This window comes from Pseudonaja textilis, chromosome 6 (assembly GCF_049901715.1).
Source record: "Pseudonaja textilis isolate UNSWEBS1 chromosome 6, rPseTex1.2, whole genome shotgun sequence".
Taxonomy (NCBI): Eukaryota; Metazoa; Chordata; class Lepidosauria; order Squamata; family Elapidae; genus Pseudonaja; species Pseudonaja textilis.
The window spans coordinates 16,473,643-16,499,472 of record NC_141995.1 but is presented as its reverse complement, the minus strand read 5'-3'; positions in this window follow the sequence as shown (position 1 = coordinate 16,499,472).

Genomic DNA, 25,830 nt, shown 5'->3' with positions numbered 1-25,830 from the left:
CAGACCGTAAAGCCGACAAACTTGAAATTTGGCACGTATTTTCCTCTTGGCTTTTAGGTGCTCACTAAGAAAGGATTTTTCGAAATGATCATCAGATCATTACTATTTCTTAATACAGTAATTAACACTACTCTGATGTTAATGAGTTCTACTCCCCTTCCCCACCTGAAAAGAACTCTGTTCCAACTGCCATTTGCCTCAGAAGATTGTGGAACAACAGTAGGTAGCATTCTTCACCATCATGCTCCATTATCCTGTAGCTGTAAAAGTCAGCAGCAGACACGGCCTTCTTGAGAGGACCCTTGATCTTTGCATCGCACTGAGGTATATTGATGTAATAGCCATCTTCTCCACAGCAGAACATCAAAGGGTACTGGAGAGCTCAGGAGCAGTCTGGGGCTCCTTACAGTACTAAACATCGGTACCTCACCAAAATGTCTAACCATTTGTGAATCGGATTTCTCCTGCATAGCCCAATCACTGCCAGTTGCCCCACATTCCATTGCCTCAGTTCAAACTGGCAGATGTTCCACTCCTTTACTTACAGTATTAAATGTCGGTACCTCACCAAAATTTCTATGCCTTCCACCTCTTCCAGACTTAAGGTGGCAGGAACAATATTCCTTTATATGTTTCAACCACCGTGCATTGCTGAGCCTATGGATTGTGAAACTGGATTTCTCCTCCATAGCCTGATCACACAGTGTTGTTGTGAAGCAGGGTATCCAGCTAGTTGTTTCGTTGTTGTTCAGATGATTTCCCCCTGCAGTTTACTATTGTAACTCTTTCTTTCTGTAAACAACAGTGCTTGAGAACAAAGAAAAGAGCTTACAGTAAATCTCTTCATCGTATCATTTCATTGTGGGATCCTTGATGCTCTATGAGCTTGGTGATTTTCTTGTAGACATTTCATTACCAAATTAGTATGATGATGATGATGTTATCTCCTGAAGTTTGGTAATGAAATGTCTGCAAGAAAACCATCAAGTTCAAAGAATACCAAGGACCCACCATTTAACCTTGAGCTATAAATATTCTCTTCTATCAGTGCAACATTTCATTGGAGGACACATTTATGATGATTTTTTTTTCTCAAGGAACCGGAACCAGAACCCAGACTATTCAGGATTCTTCCTCACAGCGATCAGTTGATGCTAGGAAGCACAAAAAAAAGAACACGGGTGCATCATCACCTACCTCTTTATATTTCCCAACTTTTGATTTCATGAATTATATTGCCTCCCATAAATAAGACAATATGTCACCATGTCTAAGTTATTGACAGACTCTTTCCTTGATAGCTATCCAAGTAACCCTGATTATTTTCCACATTTTCCACTATGCAATGTGAATAAGTTCTTCACACCACATGTAATTAACATTCTTAGCTACAAAATATGAAAGCTAATAAATTAGTTTTCAGAGGAAGTATAGATTATATTTAGATTACATAGACTGGGGAATTATAGATCTGTCAATAATTTATAGTTTAAGTAGCTTAAAAATGGAATCTCCATAAATCATGACAATGCACTTCCTATCTTCTGGCAGGATATTTCCTATTGATACAGTTAGTCCTCATTTAGTGACCATAATTGAGACTAGCAACCTAATTGTTAAGTGAAAAGGTGGCTTAACAAAACTGAAACTGTGCTTACAATCTTCCTTCAGTTTTCCTTTGCTTTACAGACCTGTAAAGGTCACAAATGCAAACATTGGTCACAAAGTTACTTTTTCATCACTCTTGTAATATAAATGGTTGCTACATAAGGCAGTCACTAAACAAGAATATATGCTAGGGGAAAAAGGAATAAAAGGTGCAGGATTAGCGCACCATCTAGTATGACAGAGCAAACTTGAAATGAAAAGCCAACAAAATTGGTCTCAAAATAAAGCCACAATATTTGTCTAGGGAACCTGCATAACATCGTCTTTCCATGGTTATTCTATTCAAACCCCCATTTCACATTTTATGGAGTTTTATTCAAATTTCTCAACTCTCACACAATCCCACTACAAAAAGTCGGCTTCTGCACGTACTTCAATTCTTTCACATTTACCATCTTTCTACATGGTTGTGTCTTCTGCATATAGATAAAATTTAGTCAGCAAGAGGGAAATCTCTCTTGATGTATGGTATAATAAATATAGAAGGGAACATAAATATAAAATGGTGAAAAATTACTTCGTAAGTGCAAGGCTTCATGTTTTTATGTTCCCACATTATCTCATTATAAACCAGTCATTTTGAAAAAGCCAAAGTCTTATATATATAGATTTGTAGACTGTTTCCCATGCTATATGATTTGTAATTATCTGTCATTTATCTACTAGAAAATAAATGTAATTGAATACAGTTGATGTAGTTAATCTCAATATATTTTTATATTTTATATATTTACTAAATATACTTGTGTACAAGTTCATCTGAGTCCCTTTAAGTCAAATAATTTCTCTGAAGCTTCGCACAGCCTAGATCACTGATGCACCCTACCCCCGTGCATATGCACACGTCACCGTGCATGTGTGCATATTTCCCTGTGCATGCTCCCTACCCCACACATGCACACCTATCCCCTGTGCATGCACCATGCCTCTTGCATGCACTACACCTCCTGTGCATACGTGACAGAGACCCAAAGACCAGCTGGCTGGTGGGAGGCGTGCAAACATGTGCAGTGAAGCTGAGCTGGGTTGATGGCTTGTGTGCCCACAGAGAGGGCTCCATGTGCCAACTCTAGCATGCATGCCATAGGTTCGCCACCAAGGGCCTGGATGGCAGGAGGTAGAGAAGAAGGGAGTCAGGCAGACAGGTAAATGGGGATAGGATTGGCAAGTAAAAATTAAGAATTTTTACAGATCTTAAAAGCCATAAAGTTTTCTTATTTATTCTTCTGTAGGTAAGAATTTGAAATGATTAGTTGAACGTCCAAAGTTCCTCTTCAAGGGTCCTTTAAAAATATTTTTAGATCTTTTTTTGGCAACTCAAAAACAGTTTGGAACCCTGACATATTTCTTTTGAATGCACAGGGAGGGGCATCTCTATAAACTATCTGTTGGGATCCTTCAATCTAAGGAGGGGCTTTTATTACTCATCTTCTCATTTGCAAAATGAGATGAGTCAGCTAGTCATACAATAGCGGGGTTCTGTGTGCAACTGTGGGAATAAACTTATTCCAACCTTTTCTACTTTTTGTAATGGCCTCTTTTCTTGGATTTTCTGGATTCACTAGTCTGCAAACATTGAATTAGCATGCATTCCTTCCCACTCCCCCTTTGGGGTACTTGTAGTAATCCAACCAACCTTGGATAACTGATAAATAGCTGGAAAATAAAGCTGAACGAAGATCAAAATGCAAAGACCCCCAAAAAAGATGGGTGGTAAGTATCAGTTCCCTTTGATTGGTTATTAGTAATAATGTGTCAAAGAAGAAGGAACAATAATATAAAGTTCAGCTCTCTTTCCTTAAGGTCATGAGATTTTTATCATATGCAATGCTGCTCAGTTACTTGATTTTATTTCAACTCCTCCTCACTTATAACAGTTTAAAGAATCACATAGATACTTTTTAAAAGAGTGCAGAAAAGAGCCACAAGGACTGGAGACTAAAGATATAAAGAACAGTTGCTGGAACTGGGTATGTCTAGTTTGATGAAAAGAGGACTAGGGGTGACATGACAGCAGTGTTCCGATATCTCGGGGGCTGCCACAAAGAAGAGGGAGTCAAGCTATTCTCCAAAGTACCTGAGGGCAAGACAGTTGCCTCCAGAAGTTGTAAAGGCTCCAACACTGGAAGGTTTTAAAAAGAGATTGGATAACCATTTGTCTGAAATGGTACAGGGTTTCCTGCCTAAGCAGGAGATTGGGCTAGGTCTCCGAGGTATCTTCCAACTCTGTTATTCTATTCTATTCTATTCTATTCTATTCTATTCTATTCTATTCTATTCTATTCTATTCTATTCTATTCTATTCTAATATTTTATTTTAAAACATGGATTACCAAAACCTTGCAAAACACACCTTTTTTGCAGCTATACTATAAAAACCTCGTATGGCTGTTTTTCTTGCCTCCTTTTCCTTCTCACTGCTCTGAATTAAGACAAGCGTTTATCCCTTCTCTTCTCTTCCCCTCCCCCACACCCCAATGGAAATGATGCCATAGTAATGCACCATCACATTGTGTCTTCACTGTGGTTTTGCTTTCAAATCAACCCACTACTGTGACAAGTATTTTTTTTTTAATTCTGGTTAGAAGTGAGTTAATCTCTTTTGGCTTCCATATTGTAAAAAGCTTCCATATTGTAAAATTGAGGAAGTTTTATCTTCCTCAATACTGATGTGTTCATTTGGTGTCCCTAGAAGCTGGTTATGTTCCCAACTATTAAAAATTAAATTTGGATAAATTTGGATATAAACTCTCAAGGAGAAGTAATTATACCCTCTTTAGTCTAAGTATGCATGGTGGTTCATGTCACATCTAGGCAACAATTGAAATCTTGACCAGAGTTGCTCCCTTTAAAAAAAACCATTGCTTGGTAGTATGGAATAATGTGCTTCTGTGTCTTAACCTTTTTCATTGGAATCCTAAAAGAATGCTGAGATTGAACATTGTGAACATTGAGTGCTATTTTTTTCAATATGATCAGTGTCAAGGATCTGGATTGTTCCCATGGGTTATGAGATGAGTTTCAGAACTGCCACAATAAAACTGTCAGAACTTTGTGGAGGCACCGCTTCTTTTCAGCTGTAAGTCATTTCTGATTTTGTTGTCACACATGGAACACAGCAGAGATGCACAATCTTTTTTGAGTTGGCAGGCATAGTGGAAGATCTTGGAAGCTAAACTCTAAGTACCAATAGGTGCAGCCAGGACAAGAACCAAATCTGATACCATGTTATTGATATTTAAATGTAATAAAATGCAAATATGTTTAATGGAATTACTCTCTGGTTATATGGTCAACAATTTTCCCTGTCTGTCACATTAAAAATTGTAACTTGGAAACAACCTTAGAAAGTTCTTAACTGTACTTAACTGTTTCAGTTTTTTCCTTTTTCTTTTTTCCTTGCTTTGATGCTGATGGCTCTGTTATTTGTGATGGGGGGAGGGAGGAGAAGAACGGAGGGAGAAAAGGAGAGAGAATATATAATCCATATAGTGATTAAGTTTGATGGTCTATTAATGGATACGCCCAGGTTCTAGTCCATCCTTAACCAAGGAAGATGATTGGATGACTGCTCCAATCATTCTGCCTCTAAATGAGAGATGAAAAAAAATCTACCAATTAACCCACATTAAATCCATATGGTAGATTAGTTCTTAACCTATAGGTAGTCCTTCATTTAGTGACCATTCAAAGTTACAATGGCACTGGAAAAAGAGACTTATGATCATTTTTCACACAACCATGGAAGCATCCCCATGATCACGTGATCAAAATTCAGCCACTTGGCAACTGGTTCATATTTATGATGGTTGCAGTTTCCTGGAGTTATGTGATCCTTTTTTTCAACCTTCTGACAAGCAAAGTCATAGGGAGGCCAAATTCACTTAACAACTATGTTACTAACTTAAGAACTGCAGTGTGTCAGGGTTCCAAGTAATACATCCATAGCAAACAGAACTCCATAGGAAAGAATAGGCACAGGCTGGCAAAAACTGACTTTGAATGTTCCCATGCTTTTCATCTAATTAAAAGTAAAAGTTTTCCACCTTCCTCAAACAAACAGCCAATCACAGTGCCATCTGATTGTCTGGTAACTTCACTCCTCTCTCCATCCAGCTGTGGGAATGTCCTTGGTTCCAGTGGTGGGATTCATTTTTTTTTACTACCAGTTCTGTGGGCGTGGCTTGGTGGGCCTGGCAGGCGAAGGATACTGTAAAATCTTCACTCAGAGGTGGTATTTGCTGGTTCTCCAAACTATTCAAAATTTCCGCTACCGGTTCTCCAGAATTGGTCAGAACCTGCTGAATACCACTTCTGCTTGGTTCCCAAGAGAAAGTATTTTTTTTGGTTACAAAACCCCAACTGTCTCTATTCCCCCCTCCCTATCCCTCAGCTCCAGTGTGGCAACACTGAAGCCTCAAAATGGTCTCACTCAGGTCAGCTTCAGGGTTGACACAGTGATTCATTTAACAATTGTGGCAAGAAAAATCATAAAATGGAGTAAATTTCACTTAGCAAATGTCTCACTCAACAACAGAAATTTTGGAGTCAATAGTAATCATAAATTGAGAACTATCTGCATAAAAACGTCCTCATGCTGTGTTGGATTGATTTGGATTGTTATATTCCTGCATGATTAGTGCTTACTTTCTGTTTTTTCCCAAACTCATGGGCTAAATTGAATTAAAAGATGCCTTATGTTCATGTAATTTTATTGGCAACAGTACAGAAGTAATTTTCCACTGCCGTCTTCTGAGAGCTGTTTTATTTTACAGTATAACTTACATATAGTATGCCCTGGTTAACTCCCATTCAGATACTAACCAGGTCTGATCTTGTGTGTTTGAAGACAGATAGGTGCTGCATTACATAAAAATAGCTGCAAAACCAGTTTTAGTAAGCATAGGACCAAGTTAAAGTCTGACTTCTTGATTTATCAGTTTTCTAATGAAGAAAGTCAGCATCTACCCACCAGAAGAATGGGAAATATTAAAAAGGCAGAATATTATATTTCTCTAAGGGAGAAATGGAAAAAAACATGCTCTTAAAGACAGAAAACAGATTCAGTCTTCCTTAATAGCCCCCGGCAGGGATTTTGTGCCCATTAAGAAAGATTGGGCCAGCCTATTCAGAAATCAGCCCTAGTTTCCCTGCCCCAAGCAGAAACCGAGAAGACCAGCTTTTAGAAATGCAGATTTGGTAATCCATTCAGAAAGACTGGTCAAGACAGAAACTCACATAAGCAACAAGCAAAAAGTTGACAAAATTAACTTAGCAAACACCTAGGATTTCCTCTTTTCCCTCTAGAGCCAGCTATGTCCCCCACATAACCCCTACATGACCCCCATAGGAATCTTATAACAGCCAATAGAATATTAAAGGACATGTTCTTCACAGGAACAGGAAACTCAAATACAAAGCCCAAAGAAGGCATAAAAACCCACCCACTCTCTACTCTATTTTGTTAGCTGCCCAGAATCACATGTGGCTCTGCTTCATCAATAAACCATCTTTCCAATCAGCTTCCATCTTTCCAGTGTCTTTCTCCCAGTTGGAACTGAGCCAGATGGATATTTCTTCCAACACCAATCATAGACAGGTGGAGTTTTTCCTTTACATGCTATCTTTCATCAAGTGCTTGAGGTGCAAACTGCTCTTCAGCATATTGGATTTCATTCTCCAATAAAGATAAAGAAAAAAAAAAAGAAGGGCTCTGTTAAAGATACTCAAATCCAAGTAATGCAGACCTTTAGCCCAACTCCCACAACGGTAATTTTAAGAGAATAATAAAAAAGCTTGGCCTAAGAAAAAGATGTTTAAACGATCCATTCCTAATATGATCACCATCTAATATGAAAAACCATTGCCTGATTTGTGAGCCAATCTCTGTTGGTGATGTATCATCCCCATTTAGGGAAATGATGCGCTATGAAAATGCATTATTTTAAAAAACACGCAGAACGGCTCCATGTGTGAACTGCATAAGGATTCTCAAACTTTCCCAAGGTCTGACGATTTCTGGGTTGTTTCATTTTGCTTAGCTGCTTAAGCAAGCATTCTAAATGGAAATGCACTTGACATATTTTTTTTTGGGGGGGGGTGACTAGCTATAATCAAACAGCATTAGAATTCAGCTGATGTCATGGAGGATGATTAAACAAATTTCTCACTCATTCAAATTTCTTCTTAATGGGAAAACAGAGAAAAAGTCTTGTTGATGGAAATGATCCCCAGATGGAAAATGATGTCTCAAAATAAGTACAGACATGAATGCTTATTTTCCTTCTATTAACATATGCATAAGGGAATATCCATACTAGGTTTTTAAAAAATGTTTACGATCAATTAATTCCTGAAATTAAGTATGGGTTTAAGAAAATAAACAAAACTCAGTTGCAGATTGGTCCATTCCCAGTCTCCTCACAAATAAGGTGAGAGGAAGAGAAGAAAGATGTGAAGAAAACAATTTTTCTGTGCAAAACTGAAAACATCATATGTATAAAGAGCCTAGCAGGCATTGTCAAAATTTAAGCCTTAATACAGGGGTGTCAAATTCATGTCGTCACAGCAGCATCACATGATGTATCGAGACATTTTTCCCCCTTTGCTAAACTGGGTGTGGTCATGACCAAGTGCATGATGCATCCGGCCCATGGGCCAAGAGTTGGACAGCCCTGCCTTAATATCTTTTCCTCCTAAGGATATATTTACATATATAACTTATTTCTACTGAACCTAAGAACTGTGCTTAAATGTTGATAACAGGTACAGAACACCGTTAATAAAGAATCCTGGAATATTTCACTGATCTGCAATATTTTACAATATCCTCTAGAGAACTCTGACAAAGGAGTATGGCTTTGTGTTATACCTAAACATTTAGGCACTGTTTCTGCAGCAAATGAACTCAACAGCAGCATATACCCTCCAAAAGAAATCTCCAAATATCTTATCCCCTTTGAAGTAAAAACAAATGTCCCTATTTTCTTATTCATTACAATCAAGAAGATGGGTGAACATTAAAGTTGGTTGTTTTCTAAATTGATGGAGGAGTTTTAAGAAGCCTGTATACAGAAGCCTGATGATAGCAGATGAGATTCTGCCGAAACGTTGCTACAACTTTAAAAGCACAACTACAATGATGTGGGAAAATACCTGAACAAAGCTGAATGATATATATATTTGCTAATTAATATAACTTTATGGTCCAATATGCCTATCACTTTTTGGTGATGTATATGCCCAATTCAGGTGTTCATAAAATGGTAAGCATTCCAAACAAGCTCTACCTCTTAGTAATAACTTCATTATTTCAGCTCTTTCCAACCATTTGTGGTCATTGACTTTTGCACCAACAATTTATCCAGCAGAGTTCTGACTTCTGGGGAAATATGTACATATACACTAATGCTAGAAGGCTTTCTTCCTTTGGACTCTTATCACAGAAGTTGAAGTATTCCTCAATTTAGCAATGCATATAGGGAATGAGTCCTAGCTAAATATAGCTTTTAAAGCTGTGGATTTGTCACTTTCTTTGGAATCAGCTAAGGTTATTTTTCTAAGCTACATTTAAATTCTTGGTATTACATTGACATATAGTAGGTAGAAGCGTCATAAATATTGATATTCACCTGACTCCATATCATTCAAAACATCCTTATGCTCTATCTAGAAAGACTGATACAATTATGAGGATAAATGAGAGAGAATTAGTGATCCTAACTGAGGAAGACAAATATGATCTTATAGGCTTCACTGAAACTTAATGAGCTACCTGATACTCATGATTGTATGTAACAATGGAAGGTTACCTTTTTAAAAAATGAGCAGACATAGCAAGAGTGGGGCTATTTATATAGAGAAAAATATTCAGAAAGCAGAGTGAAGAAATACCATTAAAAGTTATTTCTCTGAGTTTATTATAAACCCGGGCAGGTCAAATAAACAAACAAGGCTTTTCTGGATCGAATGAGCAGTCTTTCAAAGAGATGTGTCATTATAATGGAGAATTTCTACTATCCTGACATCTGCTGGGAATCTAATTCTGCCAAGGCTAAATTATTATTCTTATTTTGCTGACAACTTCATTTGTCCAAAGATGGACAAGAGAGAGGACCTGATGGAAGAAATAAGGGCGACTATAACTTGGGGAAAGTAATTGTGTTATCCTTGCGATATCAAAGAAGAGAGAACTGGGAAGAGTCAGATGTGTGTACTGAACCTCAGGTCAGTGAATTTGCATGAAGTCCAAGAAAACAGTATTATCCAATCACTTGAATTCTGAAGAAAGGTCCAGGAAGGATGAAAAATTCTACAGAATGTGACCCTGAACACACAGTTGCAAATATAAGCAGGAAGAATGCAAGGTATTCTTCAGAAATTATAATAACTCTGCCAAGTATAAAGTTAAGGTTCAGAATGAACTGAGGCTTTCAAGTGATACTACTCAAAAAAGAAAAAAAGCGTTGGGATATGTTAAAAATATAAATCTATTGTTAGGAAAACTGGTAATAGATTACACCAAAGTCATTGATTAAAATGTAGCCCAGTTCTTCCTATAGTTAGTAAGACTATCTGTACTTTCTTAGGGTGTATTAATAAGAGATGCAGGTAGTCCTCATTTAATGACAGTTGCTTAGTGAATGTTCAAAATTAGGGACTCCAAAACACCTATGTATGACCGGTCTCCAAATTTATGACTGCTGCACCCTCCAGTGGTCTTGTGATCACATTTTGTGTGCTTGGCAACCATTTTGGGTGTCCTTTGGCCATGTGACCATGAATTGCAATGTTTTTGCCAGTTTCCAAATATTTTTTGCACATTTCTGGCAAACATGCCCATTTGAGAGAACCAATTCACTTCATGACCATATGGTTTGGTTAAGGATCACAGTCGTCCACTTAATGACTGCAGTGATTCATTTGAAGACAGCTGTAAACATAGTGAAGGAATCGAATTAGATTGCACAGTAACCTGCTTAGCAATTGCAATGATCTAACATGGACATCCTGGACTCAGTTGGGGTCTTTAAGCAAGGGCTCTTTGTAGAATCCAAATATAGGAATTAATTGTTCAATTTTGCTATGTCCTGATCAGACCACATTTGGAGTGCTGTGCCAAATGTTCTGAACACCACACTTCAAAATTATAGTGCTACAAACAAGGTCGTTGGAGAGTTACTAAGATGCTCAAGAATCCGTAAACTGAGTTCTGTAATGAATGGTCAAAGGATGTGGAGATGCTTCGTCTACAGAAAAGACAACAGAGGGAAGCTATGAAAGCAGTCTTCAAAAATCTGACATAGATGAAAGAGTGGATTTATCCTCAATTGTCCAAAGGGCAGGATGAAAACCAGTGAGCTAACTAAATGTCTATGGAAATTCTCAGTCATTCAAGTCATTGTTGTCCCAAAGGTGCTTTTTTTTCAAGAAGCAACTGGAGTTTCTGTTTTTTCTTTGAAGATGTTCTACTTCTCATCCAAAAAGCTTCTTCAGCTCAGAAGATTAACATTACAAAGAAGGAAGCTTGATTTAGACCTCAATATGAATTTCCTGACTGTATGAACTATCAGTAAATGGAACAAACTGCCTTCATAATATGGTGAGTTCTATTTTACTTCTGGATGCGCAAAGCTATTGTGATGAATCCTGCACTAAGCAAGGTTTTGGATTAAATAAGCTCTAAAAGTCCCTTCCTACTTTATTATTCTAGGATTTCCTATGACAGTTTACTCCACTCTTGAGTGCTCTTATTCAACAGTGTTGAAAATGTTCCTAATCTCCACCACAAATCTGCTTCCTTGTAATTTAAACCCCTGATTTCTTACTCAATTTTCTAGAGCAACTACGAAGCATTTCTTCCTGTTTTCTGTATGAGAAGCTGTTAATGTACTTGAAGATAGCTCTCAGGGGAGGAGGGAGCAATTCAATTCCTATAAAACTTTAGACAGCATTCAGGCTTCTGAAGAATCATGAAACTTTAAAAAAAAGCCAACATGTTTAAAGACTACCCTGGTGGGCTAGAAGATTTAAGAGAATACTCAATTTTCGATCTCCAGATAATATCATACTGTAATTCCCATAATCTCAAATCAGCATGGCCACTTTTTAAAGAACAGTTGAACGTTGGAATATCAAACAACATTAGTTGAGCAGCAATATCTCACTCCAAGGCTTGGTTCTTCTATAATTTTAAACTTAAAGTTATATAATCTTCAGATGATTGGTGCTTCCTGTACTGTACCTATTCTTCTGAATGGAAATCTCCTACCTAAATGCTTCTCCTGCCATTCTTCTCAATTACTACTCAATCTCTTTAATGTTTTTGTAATTTTCAAAACAGTTGAAAAGGATCAGCTGTATTAGTCCATTCCTGACATCTTAGTAACTCTCAGTGAAACAGCAAAGGTGAAAACAGAGTGAGGTTCTGGTTGAAAGGTTATGGCTGAAGGTGAAATTTCCTCTCAAGTGACTCTAAGAGAAATGTGCACCATACCTCAAATAACTGAATGAGTCCATCAGGCAATTATATGGTTCGGCAGTTTTTTGAATCTTGTATTAGATACCCACCGGACAGGAATTTCCCCACAGGAGTTGTTCCAGTCAAGGACATGATTACACAATGTATTCTCTGTATATAAAAATGAAAATACAGATGAAACGCCATGTTGCTGGTGTCACTGAACTAAAATAAGATAGTTCTGAAACATAGGAACAGGGAGAAGCCAAAAGGGTAAGAAAGAACCAGAGTTAAAAGTTTAAAAACTCACTATATGAAGCCAGTTACTGATGCCATTTTCTCACAGAGTTTATAGCTTTTTTTATGGATATGTACAAGTGCAGTAGAAGAGTACCATCTGCACCAATATAGTAGAACCTGGAGAAGAGATTATTAAAGGGGAACATCTTTAAGTAATTTGAAAGCTGTACCATCAAGAGCAAAAAAAAAAAAAAAACCCAAAGCCCAAAAGAATGTATCAATAAGGTTCCAGATTACTGGAATACAGATTTTGGCTCAATATCATTATAACAATAAAAGCAGCTCCACAATCAAATCAGTTGCAAAGAACTGATGGAATCCCTCTAGCTGGAAATCTTAAGATAGATAACTCAAGTGATTTCAGAGTTAGCTTGCGCTGATTTTTTTAAAAAGGCTCTCAATATTCCACCACACTAAAAAAACCAATCAATCTAAAAATGCTGCAGATTAAATAAAAAATTATCAAATCAAACCTGGATGACTCTAGCCAATATGTTATATCAGATATGGTTTATGGCTTTGTGTCTTACAAAAACTCAAGCAATTGTGATTTATTCAATAAAATGTTGCTCACCAAAAATCTGGCTTATAACAGGGTGTGAAGCTAGCCTGTCTGTATGGTACTTCAATATTTGTTACAATTATTTTGCACAAGAGGGCAGTGGAACTGCTATGGTATTTTCATTCCTCAGGATGGAGCAATGAAGCTGTATGAACACACACTGCAAAGTGCCAGCAGGAGCTGCATTCAACTCACTGTCATTCTTCCCTTTTGGTCTCACGTCTGTTAATGCCAAAAACTCGTTCCAAAGCCCCTCTCACTTACTTGGTCAAAAATCTTGGTTAACAAATCAGCTGCTTCTTTTGTTCTTCACTTTTCTTATTGTAAGGTTGGTCTTAAAACAAAACAAAACAATGCTGTATCACTTTGGAAAGTGCCAGTTGAAATAGAAGAGAGAGAAAAGGAGATGGAGAGGTTGAGCTTTAAGGAAAACCAGTTTAGAGAGTCTGACTTGCCATATAAGCTGAATGTATTTACCTGACACATATTTTTCTTGTTGGTATAAATTACTACGGAAAATCCTTTGCTGTGTTTGAAATATCTTGAAAGAAGGAGCTGGTGCTTTGCTGTTTTGTTTCAAAAATGGCTCCACTTTGCTTTTCCCTTGTTTTCAAGTGCATTGCTTTGAGGTTTGTTTTCTCCCACTTCCTCTTTTTAAAGTGGAAAAATGATACTGCATAACTTTGTGTTCTTTAACAGTGTCTGTTTTAAGATGACAAAGCAGAAAACAACATCAGATATGTAATACCTTGTACTGAACTGCATATGCAATACCTCGTAACTTGTACCTTGATGTACAAATTTGACATCTTTGTGACATTAAAAGCTGCTGCTTTTAAATTCAGAGGCATCCTAAGGGGGCATAAGAACAAGATGGTGACTGTGTGGCCGCAGGACCAAGCCCACCCCCACCCCCACAAGTTTCAGATACTATATGCTACAACAATAATGTAGTTTCTCTAGAATGGCTACAGTGCATATTCCTTCATCTAGATTTTATTTGAATGACTGACGGTACTTTAGAATAAGAAACAATCTTAACATCCAGGCATGCTTTAGGTCTGGCCCTAGTCATGCAGATTGAAAAGAAAAACAAGTAATTTTGGAAGTGCAACTCAGAACACTGTGCAGGCTATTGTTATCAGGCCAAATAGCATTTCTTGCTGCAAAAGAAGTCATCTGCTGAAGTCCAGTTAGTCTCCACCAATTCAGTCTTTTCAGCTTCCCACCACCACATGTTTCAAAGCACCATCAGAACACGATAAAACAGCTTCTCTCAGGGGTGTCAAACTAGCAGCCCATGGGCTGGATGCATCACCAATAGACCATGCCCACTCCAGTTTAGCGAATGGGAAAACCATTGCAAAACATTACATGATGGCAATGTGATGTGGTGAGTTTGACACCCGTGGCCTAGCTAATTTGTCTACACCCTGCAAATATACAACTGGACTGGCTGTGTGTTGCGCTGCTGTAGGAGTAACATGAAAATCCTAAAAATAGTTATAAATTTACTACCATATGAAATGAACCTGTTAGTTAATGCCCACCTCCAGTGTACTGAACTCTCTTTTCTTTCTCATCTCTTTTTCTTCTATCCCTCAAGTAACTTTCCATTGGTCTGTAGTATGTTTAGTTTCTATTGAGCTGTTATGCATCCCTCCCTCTGTCCCCTGATCTTTGGATTTTTAATTTAAAGGATTTCATGTACTTCAGTAGATCTTGGAGTTTCACTGATGGCAAATTCCAGATGGTATCTTTTTTTCATCCTGGTTTGATGTGACATTTTATTATTTATTTATTATATTTATATTATGCCTTTCCTTCAAGAACTAAAGGAAGTGTACATAACATTCCCTTCCCGAATGACCCTCATATGGGGTAGGTAAGGCCAGAGAGATTCTGATTGGCCAAGACCCATTCAGTGAGATTCTATTTGTTGAGGAATAGTTGAATCATGACTGCCTGGTACACTATCATTAAACCACACTGGCTCTCATTTTAGTTCTGTGTCCCAGGTTCCAACAATAAGCTTAACTATATCTAGCTCCCCTTTTCGGGGTTGTCTGTCTACTGAATGCCTGGTACTTCTGCTCCCTGGTTTCTCATGTATCTTTTTTGGAATGGTACCATCTAGGTCGCCTTTCTATATGCCAAATCATTCTAAAGTTGATGTAGTTTTTGCTGTTTTTAAATAAGTGTACTTTGTAAAATATACAGTTTAGTAATGAGTGTCTCAAGAGGGCTTCTTTTGAATTTAAGAAGGAAATGGTGTGAAAGTTAATTACCTGAACTAAGAATCAACATTCTCCCTTCAGCAGCCCAGGATGATGATCAAAAGCAATCAGTACTTTGTTTTCTGGCAACCATTTGGCCTTCCTCTGTGGCATTTGATGTAATTAGGGCTTTTCCTCTCTGTCATTAAAAGACAAATTGTTTGTAAACCACTAGCCTTAGAGTACAGCATTCTGTCTTCAGCTTTTTATCATAATTGTAATTCCAAGATTCAAGGAAACCTCCTAAACTGGGAAATGGGAGCTAATTACACAGCTAATTGCTTGATAATGAATTGCTGCAGCTCTTGAAGTAATGTGGCACTTACTATTTTCTCCTTGGTTTCCTTTAGAGGACTTGGGGTCAGTGGTGGAATAGAAGACACCTTCCTTAAAGACGTTTTGTTTTTGCAATGTACACCAGCCAGATAGGCAGCTATAGAAATCAAATAAACAAACAAACAAACATACAAATAAATAAATAAATACATACATAAACCAAATAACCCATTCCATGTGATCAGTGGAGTTCTATCTTTGACTTGGAGTGTAAACTGGTGAACAGGAATAACTTAACTGAATATGTTGTGCTTCAATTGTACTGAAAATAGCAATAGCAATGAGACTTATATATCACTTCACAGTGCTTTACAGCTCTCCCTAAGTGGTTTATAGAGTCAGTATATTGCCCCCAATGATCTGGGTCCTCATTTTACCGACCTCAGAAAGATTGAAGACTGAGTCAAGGTTGAACCTGGTGAGATTTGAACTGCCAAATTGCAGGCAGCTGACAGGCAACAGAAGTAGCCTGCAGTACTGCATGCTAACCACTGTACTCAAAACAGATAATGAGAGTAAGGTTAGCAAAAGGCTCACTTTCAGAAGTTTCAGAAGTGCAGGATTTCCTTCTGTTTCTATATAATAAAAATCTGTTTATCCCAGGACCTTGGGAAGGACTCAACAGGTGGTTAAAATTCCTAGTCCAGTATAAACAACTGGCTTATTATACAACAAATTATAATTTGGATCAACCCCTCTCTTCAAGAATACTAATGACTATTCATTAAGCATTATATTCCCATAGTGATCTTTCTAGAGTAGACATGTCCTGTAGAAATGGAGACAGAGATTCAATTTAGGTAAAAAAAAACTGTTGAAGAAGAAAAACATGCATTGACTAATTATGTAAAAGACAGTCAAGAACAAGCATTTATGCTAGTTAAAAATTGAAACCGGATGTATAGAAAACAAAATATGAATACCAAAATAATGTAATAAAACATGAACAAGTTGCTGGCAAGGAAAAACATTACATGGCCAATTTCTACAAAAGATTGAGGGGAAAGTGGATAAAGATAAAATCTGGCAATGGCTTATAATTGAAATATTAAAAAAGAAACTGAAGGCTTAATTTTGGCTTCTCAACAGCAATCAAGGCCAGAACTGAAAAATCATCAGATTCAACATGCACATTTTGCAAAGGTTGTGTAAATTGATTATAAACATTTGCCATAATGATCCACTGGAACATCTGTAAAAATTATCATGTGCCAGTAATGAAAAATTGACATAATGAAATAGGGGAAAATATAGTGGAAAATGAGCAAATCAGATATGTGTACTACACTGTACCTTTCTACCAATATTTGCAAGTCTTAAATTTTCTCTGATTTCCTATTTTTAATAAACATTTTATCAAAACACACCAATTTATCTACTTCCTTTTATTGTTATTCAAGCCTATCAACTTTGTCACATGCTTTCTCTAAACCAATTCATATAAAATAATGTTTATTTCTCATGTTCATACATTTCTCAGTGATCTGCTGAAGAGATAAAAACCGTACTTTATTTTCCATTTTTCTCAAATTTTGGTCATTATCATGATTCGCATTCTTTGAATCAGAATTTGATCAAATAATTTTCTGGATAGACCTAAGAATCTTATCTTTTATAGTTTTTGCTTGCAACTTCTCCTACTTTACATAGAGAAACATTAATTGCATTTTTTTCAAATGTCAAGTGCAGGTGGATCTTCAGTCACATATTAAATAAGTTACACAGATACTCTTGGAAGAAATCACATTAATATTTTAACATTTCTCCATCTGCACAACCTAAATCTGCAACCTGATCTTTTTTTCAACATTCTTGTAGCATTTATAATTTACTTTATATGCGTATGATGAGGAGCTGTCATCAGGAGTAGTTTTCCAACAGCTTCCAGGCTAAGGGATTGTTCCTCTCAGTTGGAAGGCAACAGTAAGAGAAAATAGATTCTCTTCAGGCAGGTCTCCACAATCTGGGCCATATGCATAGACTTCAACTTCCAAAATTCTGACATTGAAGGTGGTATATCTGAATGATGTGAAGTTGGGAAAGGCTTTCTCGGGATTTATTGAGGTTAAACTGTAATTGGTTTAAGTTAATTAAAGACTGCTAGAAACATCCAGCTGAATAGACCAAAGATTTAGCTAAACCACCCTTGTAGAATCAGCTTATGGTCCAGATGAATTGGTAAAGTTCATAAATAGGTCAACAATTTCTTCTGCCACCTCCAACAAGCTCTAAAAATCTACATTTTTAAATGAAAGGCCACCAGTCCTAAATCTTCTTGTCTCAGACACAGAAACTATATGTTCATGAGGCAACATGCACTTTTTTTTCATGAAGACACGATATCACCTTGCTAGAAATAGGAACATTGGGATGTGAAAGAAGCTTGAATTTGTGGAATGTAAGATCTTTTCACAGTCTCAGATTTAGTTGTGGAATTTTCAGGACAAATGGAAATCCAGGAAAAGAAGTGGAGGATTTAAAATAAATGTTCTAGCCAGAAGTCATATTTACATTTTATTTTTTATTTCCTGTTTATTTCTATTTTTAATATAGTTATTAATGCCTCAGGATCTCCTGTCTTATATTTCTCTATCTAGTTTAGGAAACTTGGTTTTAACTCAGCTTTTTATTCAGAATGTGCATGAAGATGTAAAGTTTCTTTTAGAATCATCTTTCTGCATATTAATTTGGAATTTCTTTGTAGCAGAGTTTCCGCTGTTTGAAACAGGTTTGCTGTAAAATTTATTTATTTCAATTAAAGTTTCTTTTCCATATTATTTGAAAAGTTCTGCAATTTATCTCTTTCACCCCTGAGAGTTTTGCATTTTAATATTTCAAGTTAAAAGGTATTTTACATTTTTCTTTTCTTTTCTTAAAAAAATAGTTTATTTTTATTTATCTCTTGTGAGATTAGTTTCTCTCCTGAGTGTAGGGCAAAAACAAGAGCTGATTCCTCTAGTCACATGCTTCAGTGAAATAGAGACAGGAGCGGATACTATTGGAATTATTTTGCTTTTTAAACTTTTTACTTTAAAAAGGTAACACAAGCGGTGCAAATTTTATCTTTGTCACACATGAAGGTTAGGGGAAAGCTGCCAAGTAAAGTGCTCTCTTGAAGATAGGTAGTATATCAGGAACTGCTACACTGCTACCCCAAAGCAAGAGGTGTTTGTTTTGTTAGTAGAATAGGTTGACATAAGCGGTGTGCAGTAGCTGGGTTTTCCCAGTGATTAATTATCTAGTTAGTAAAAGATCTTGAGTGAAGGCATATTGACAGCAAAATCATTCTAATTTGCTTCTGATATTCTATTGCAGAGCTGTGCACCTTTCTCATGATTAGGCCACAGTCTGCTTACTCCTTATTCATCTGGAGCAGAGGTCTCCAAACTTGACAACTTTAAGACTAGTGGATTTCAACTCCCAGATTTCCTCAGCCAGCTATACTATGCCAAGTTTGGAGACCCCTGATCTGGAAGATCCCAGGGACAGCACCAGAAATGGGATTGTATCAGTGTTGGGACAACTTATTTGATGCTTTTTATGGACTTTAAGGAGAGGAAAGGAAAGTTGGATACATCAGGGGTGTCCAACTTGATTTCATGCAGAGTTAGCTGCATCAGGGTTGTGTTTGACCTCGGGGAGGGCAGTGGGGAGAGGGTATGGCCAGAGTTGGTGTGGCTAGCCCAACATCACTTGCGTGATCAAATGCCTAGTTTGCTAATACTTTGTTTTGCTAGCAGTCTGCTAGCCAAAATGGAGCTCATGAGGGCTGCGTATGGCCCTTCCGGGCTCTGTTTTTGGCTGAGGTGGCCTCCTGAAGCCCTCTTCCAGTGAAAACAGTTCAGGAGGGCTGCATGAAACCTTTGTCATGCTCCAGTTTTGCTGGCAGAGGGCTGCAGGAGACTGTCGCAGCCGAAAACAGATTCCTGGAAGGCCACATGCAGCCCTCCCAGCTCTGTTTTCACCAGCAGAGGCAATACAGGCTGATCTTCACTGTTTCCAGGGTGGCTGAACAGACCAGATCTAAGTACCCCATTGGCTGGTCCCTGAGACCTTGAGTTTGACACCCCTGGGCTGCATAGATTTCATTTCTCCCATTAAATCGTCAAATTTAAACAGTGTAAATTAGGGCTCATTTTGATGGTTTGAGAAGTGTAGAAAAGGAAGATATACATTTCATAGGGACCTCCTGCTTCCAAGTTTAGTTATACTGCTGGAAAATAGGCAGTTTGTTCCCAAGTTCTGAAGTATATTCTTGGGAAGCTGGGTCCTGCTTGTGACCTGTAGGCTACAGGTCCATCAGCCCTGCCAAGAAAGCAATTCTCCTATTTCTTTATACTAATGCAAGTCATAAACATTACATTAAGCAAGATTTTTTTTTCAAGAAAACTTTATCCCAAATAATGTGTGTCATATTTCAATTGTCTCAGTTAATGATCAGTCCATTTCTAAATTTGGAAACTCCAATTTAAGAGAAAAAAAAATTCAATATGCTCTTGGAGAAGTTGGAATGACATGCCTAGGAGACATAATTAAAATGTTTAGCTACAGTCTTGTCTTGCTTCAATTGAGCTGGTCTTTTGCATTTTGCACAGTACACATAATGCTTAAGGGAAAAAAATGGAAAATTTTTACCTCGCAGAGCCCCAGGAAATCCCTAGTGGGGAATTCCATGCAGCTTCTAAAAGGTTATTCCTTCTGTTTATCTAAATGTTATCTGCTCTCCAAGGAGATCACTGAGTGATACTGCCTGGTGAGAAGCCGAAATCATTTAAATGTGGGAAAGTTTCTAGGAATAAATTTGAAACACGTTTAACTGCTTCTTTGTAGTGCAACTAGTTTCTTGGGTTCCTTAAGAAAAGAATTAAGCGAATAAGCAATCCTTATTAACATGAAGTGCCTATTTGAACCAGTAATGGTTTTGAAAGCATTACTCAACTGGTGAAAATATCCCATGACTAAATGACAGAAGAGTGGAATATCCACCCAGAAGCTTTATTTTAGACATCAACAGTATCATCAAACACTAACATCCATAGTTCTGTAGAAGAGCAGAATAACAGAATAGCAGATTGGAAAGGACCTTGGAGGTCTTCTAGTCAAGCAGGAGACCTTATACCATTCCAGACAAGTGACTGTCCAGTCTCTTCTTAAAAGCCTCCAGTGATGGAGCATCTACAACCTCTGAAAGCAATCCATCCCACTGGTTTATTGTTCTCATTGTCAGAAATTTCTCCTTAATTCTAGGTTGTTTCTCTCCTTGGTTATTTCCCAACCATTATTTTTTGTCTTGCTGTCTGGTGCTTTGGAAAATTGGTTGACCCTCTCTTCTTTGTGGCAGCCCTTCAAATATTGGAACACTGCTATCATGTCACAACATTGGTGCACTGGTTAAATTATAACACAGAGTTATCTTGAGCCAAACACTTCAACCTATTGGTTCCATTTTGTGCACTGCTGGGCACCACTATTTTATGACGATTTATCACAAGCTGTCAACTGAACCTTGAGTCCAGGGGAACTCCTGGAATGCTTCTTTTTCAACAATTTTCATTCCAACAATTTTTCTTATAAGGGTAGTTACATAAAAGAGATCAGTTGGACTGGATGGAGTTAGGTTAACTCCATCAACATCTTTGCTTCAAGTTGAATTTTATGCTACTTGACCATCTTTTCTACATTGTATTGCTTCTATACTACATTAATCCCAATACTACCCCAGTGAAGCATATTATGGGAACATAATCATACATAACTCCCAGTAGTCTTGTGACATTTACATGCAAAAGGGAAGTTACAAGAAAGATGGCTGAGAAGTATTTTCCATAGCTACAAATGGCAAAAAATAATGGCTATAAGTTCCAGTTAATTAGAGTTCATTTAAATTTAAGAAAAACACTCTGATAATAAGATCTGCACAATAGTAAGAACAGTCTCTCTATTGTAAATTATGGACTGTCCATCTCTGAAGGTTTTAAGAAGTGGCTGGACAGCCACTTCTCACAGACAGTTTAATTGGTTTTCTTATAGATTACAGATGATTAGAATCAATGATACTTATGATTCTCTCAAGTCTACAATTTGAACATAAATATTAATATCATACATTTATTCCTACAACTGGGGGAGAGAGTCAGGGGCAGGGGGAAAAGGAACAGAGTTTCAAAACTCAGTAGAGGTTGGATTATATGCTAGATAGCTTTCATGAATGGTTGTGAAATTTATCCAATTCCTATTATTCATCCTCATTGATTAGATGGGCCAAATTATTTTAGTTTTCCTGATATTATAACCAGCTGCATAATTTGTGCTTGTTTCTCCATGATATGAAATATGCTGTAGATATTTTGGTTACTGCGTCTGGTGAGCAATTGCTCTATTTCACAAAATGCCCTTCTACATTACTGTTTTAGATACATCAAATGCCTTAACAGTTTTCAGAACACATTTGAAATTTTAAAAAGTATATGTCAAGGCAAGGTGGCTTTCTGGCATTTTAAAAGCACAAAATTTATTTTGAAATGGCTATTTAAAATTTCTCTTTTTACTATACAAGCTTCTATTAGAGAGTAAAACATGCAAAATCATATCAAAATGTTACATTTGTTTAACATAACATGGCATAACATAACTTGTAAATTGCATAATAGATTTAAATATAAGAATTTAAATATAAGAATGAATTCAGTAAGCTTTTCATTTTGTATATATTTGAAATGGTATCCGCATGCATTCTTCTTTTTTCTTCTTTATAATCTAATATTAGCTATTCTTATGATACATTTGATAAATATTTATGAATAAATTACTCCCAAACCATATAATATACTTGCATATATTTTCCTGGGAATGATTAATATATAGAAGGTGAAACAATATTTGGAATATGTCTGCAGTGCAATATTTTTTGAGACTTTATGGAATCTTTCCTAAAGCATCTAATTTTTTATTTTATGATCCTTCCTTGATGCATATTCCATAAACATGGTTTCATTATAGGTTTCCTGGAGAAGTGACTATTATTTCAAAATGAGATCATGTGCATCATGATGTCATAATGCACATGACACAGCACATGTACTGGCATCTGTTTACATCTGTTTATAATTTGCATTATTTATGTGGTGATATCATGATAAGCAGCATGTTGCTCCTGCATATGCCATTGATATGTGTCACCTGATAATCAGGTCAATGTTAGAATAATTAATATAAGTTTCTTTCTGTCGCATTACCTGCTAGTTTCTTCTTCCCCAAATCCCTTTTATTATTTCACACTCAACATCATGAGTTTTGTCATGCATCTTGGTATTTATTCCTGTGAAATCCAGTTGTTACAAAGTCTTATATGAGCAGGCACCAAATACACCATCTATGTAGCTTAGAGCCTCAGCATGTCTGTGACCAGATGCCTTCTATTTTGATTTAGTAATATTTACACCCAAATTGTGCAGATGGTGCTTCCTTTATCCTAATCCTTCCTATGAAAAGCTTCCTTTCCCCTTCTACACTGAGAATAATTTCAAAAGCAACTTCTTTTCATCAAGTTAAAAATAGCAGGTGAGAAAATTCAGAAAAACAACCCTCAGCATAGTTTAAAAGTTTCTTAATAGCAATAAAGGGGAATGTTTGTAGCTCAGGGTTGAAATGAGGGGTCCTGTCATGCCCCTGTCAGAATCTGATTCAGAAGGGGAGGCTGAGCAGCTGACAGGGAGTGGGAGTGTGGCTCGTTGGCTGTGGAAGAAACTGGGGAAGGGCAAAGTCTGGCTGGGCAGAGCAGGGGAGAGGAAGAGGGAAGAACAGAGGCAGACTTGCAAGATTCTTCATTACAATCTATTTCAATAACAAATAGATCTAGTCTCCCTATGGAGTCAGTTTAATCTACTGATCTAGTTTACTAGATGATCTAGTCTACTTTGTAGCTTGACATCTTTTCTCCTTCTTCCTGATAAAGTATATGCAACACAATCATCTTTGCTATATTGATAATCTTTTAAGTGTTATCTTTTAAGCTACAGTTCCACATTAGTCCTCATACTACCAGACCTGGGCACTCAATTGTTTGTCCCTGCTGAGCATCAGTCTTCAATGGAATGGATGGTAATTTATATCTTCTGCTTTGAAACTGCACAATCTGCTCCCATCATTAGCCTGATGCCCAATGAACATATATTTCTGCTCAGTGCTTATGGATGAACGGTTGCTACACAGAATTATTTTATTTGGGGCATGGGTATTACACTCAAAAAGAATACTATTTATTTATATGAATTTTGTAACTGATCACAGCATTGCTACAACCACAGAGGAATAAATATATTTCTCTCTCTCTCTCTCTCCCCGCTCTCCTATCTACTCTATCTAATCTATTGACATACCCAGAGAATATTCAGTGTGACATTTTGAAGTCTAACTAATGTATTAGTATGTACTCTTTTGTGGTTTACAGTCCACTTCATCTGAAATATCTCGCAGTCCATGAAACTCTATGTGATAAAATTTTGTAGTGTGCTCCAAGGCTGTTTGATATAATTAGTAAATATACTAATAACCCCCTGTTGAGATATTCCTATAGCATATTTTTTTGCTACAATTTACAACAATATCATAAAGCAGTGCAATTTGTGCCATACGTCTCATAACTACTAAAGTTCTCATTGTATCTATCTGTTTGCCTGTTTGAACCCTCAAGTTAGCTCAAATAGTGCAGTATACCACAGCAATTTTTGAATCAAGGTTCTTAATATTCACTAACCTAAAGAATATGTAAAAAAATGTGGGATCCTTTGCTCCTATGGAATTGAAATTTCCGAAAAGGTTCAGACCAGTTTTATTCACAAAGGCAAGCCAGTTGCAGCATCCCACAGTTGCTTGACTATAGTTGCTGAATGCCCCCTGCCAACTTCCCACAAGCAAAGTCAATGGAGTCCTGGAAGTCAGCAGGATGTCAGATGTCTCTCTTGTTCCTACTGCCTTTTTTTCTGCCATTCTGTTAATATATTTAGTCAGTACATATTCATTTATTTTGAGCATTCATTAAAATTATTTTTCTATTTATAACATATGATATATTCTTCTTAGATGATCATGGGACCATTCAGATTGGGTTAAAAAAATGTAGTTAGCCTAAAATTTAATGTTCTGGTCACATCAGACTACACTACCTTTCTTTCAAAAGATGACCTAATATAGGGGTGTCAAACTCGATTTCATTGTGTTTGACCTCGGGGGGATGAGTGGCCATGGCTGGGATGGGCATGGCCACTCAATGTCCTGCAATCCTCTGCCGGTGAAAACGGAGCTCTGTTTTTGCTGGCAGAGGCACCGTGGGCTGGTGCTTTGCTGTTTCCAAAGTGGCCCTGCGGGCCAGATCTAAGCACCCTGTGGGCTCACGGACCTTGAGTTTGACATCCTTGACCTATTAAGTTACAAGGTTGGCTAGTATAGAATAAAGCGAGTGTGGTATAGTGGCTAATATTTAGGAGTGATTGAGATTCAAGTCAACCTTTAGCCGTAGAAACTCACTAGATGACTTCTTAGCCCAGCCTACCTTTTGGAGTCATTACTATGATGAAAAATGGGAGAAGAGAGTGCAAAATATTATGCCTTGATCTCCTAAATAAAAACAAAACTGTAAAACATATACACATTGAGGTAAATAATGAATAATATGTGGTGTGATATATTGGGCATTTTCTGCAACAATGGGCCTGACTGTAGGCAAGTCAGAATGATGGGATATAAAATGTTTACACCCAGCTGCTCATCATAATCTCTAAGGTATCTGACAACATAATCCAAAGCAACAATATATAAAAACAATGGAATATGCTCCATAAATTCCCTAAATTAGGGATAAAGCTTCCATCAACTCAATCATTTTACTTCAAACACTGAGGGTCACTTTGAAGAGAATTTCTGTTGTTTTATGAGTCTCCAGATTCTGCTGCTATTAAATGTCTATGCTAAAAGGAAGCCTTATTGGTATGGATCTCTAAATAACTATAATTCCCAGAACGAATCATTCTAGCTGGGAAAAAATAGCCTTCACTTCAGGACAGGCACTAGATCAGGGGTGTCGTGGCCTATGGACCAGATGCTTCATGTGCTGGCCACGCCCACCCCCAGTTTAGCGAAGGCGGGGGGAAAGGTTGTGGTATGTCATGTGATGACAAAGTGATGCCATGAGTTTAACACCCCGGCACTAGATTGAGAGAAGGGCTGTAGAA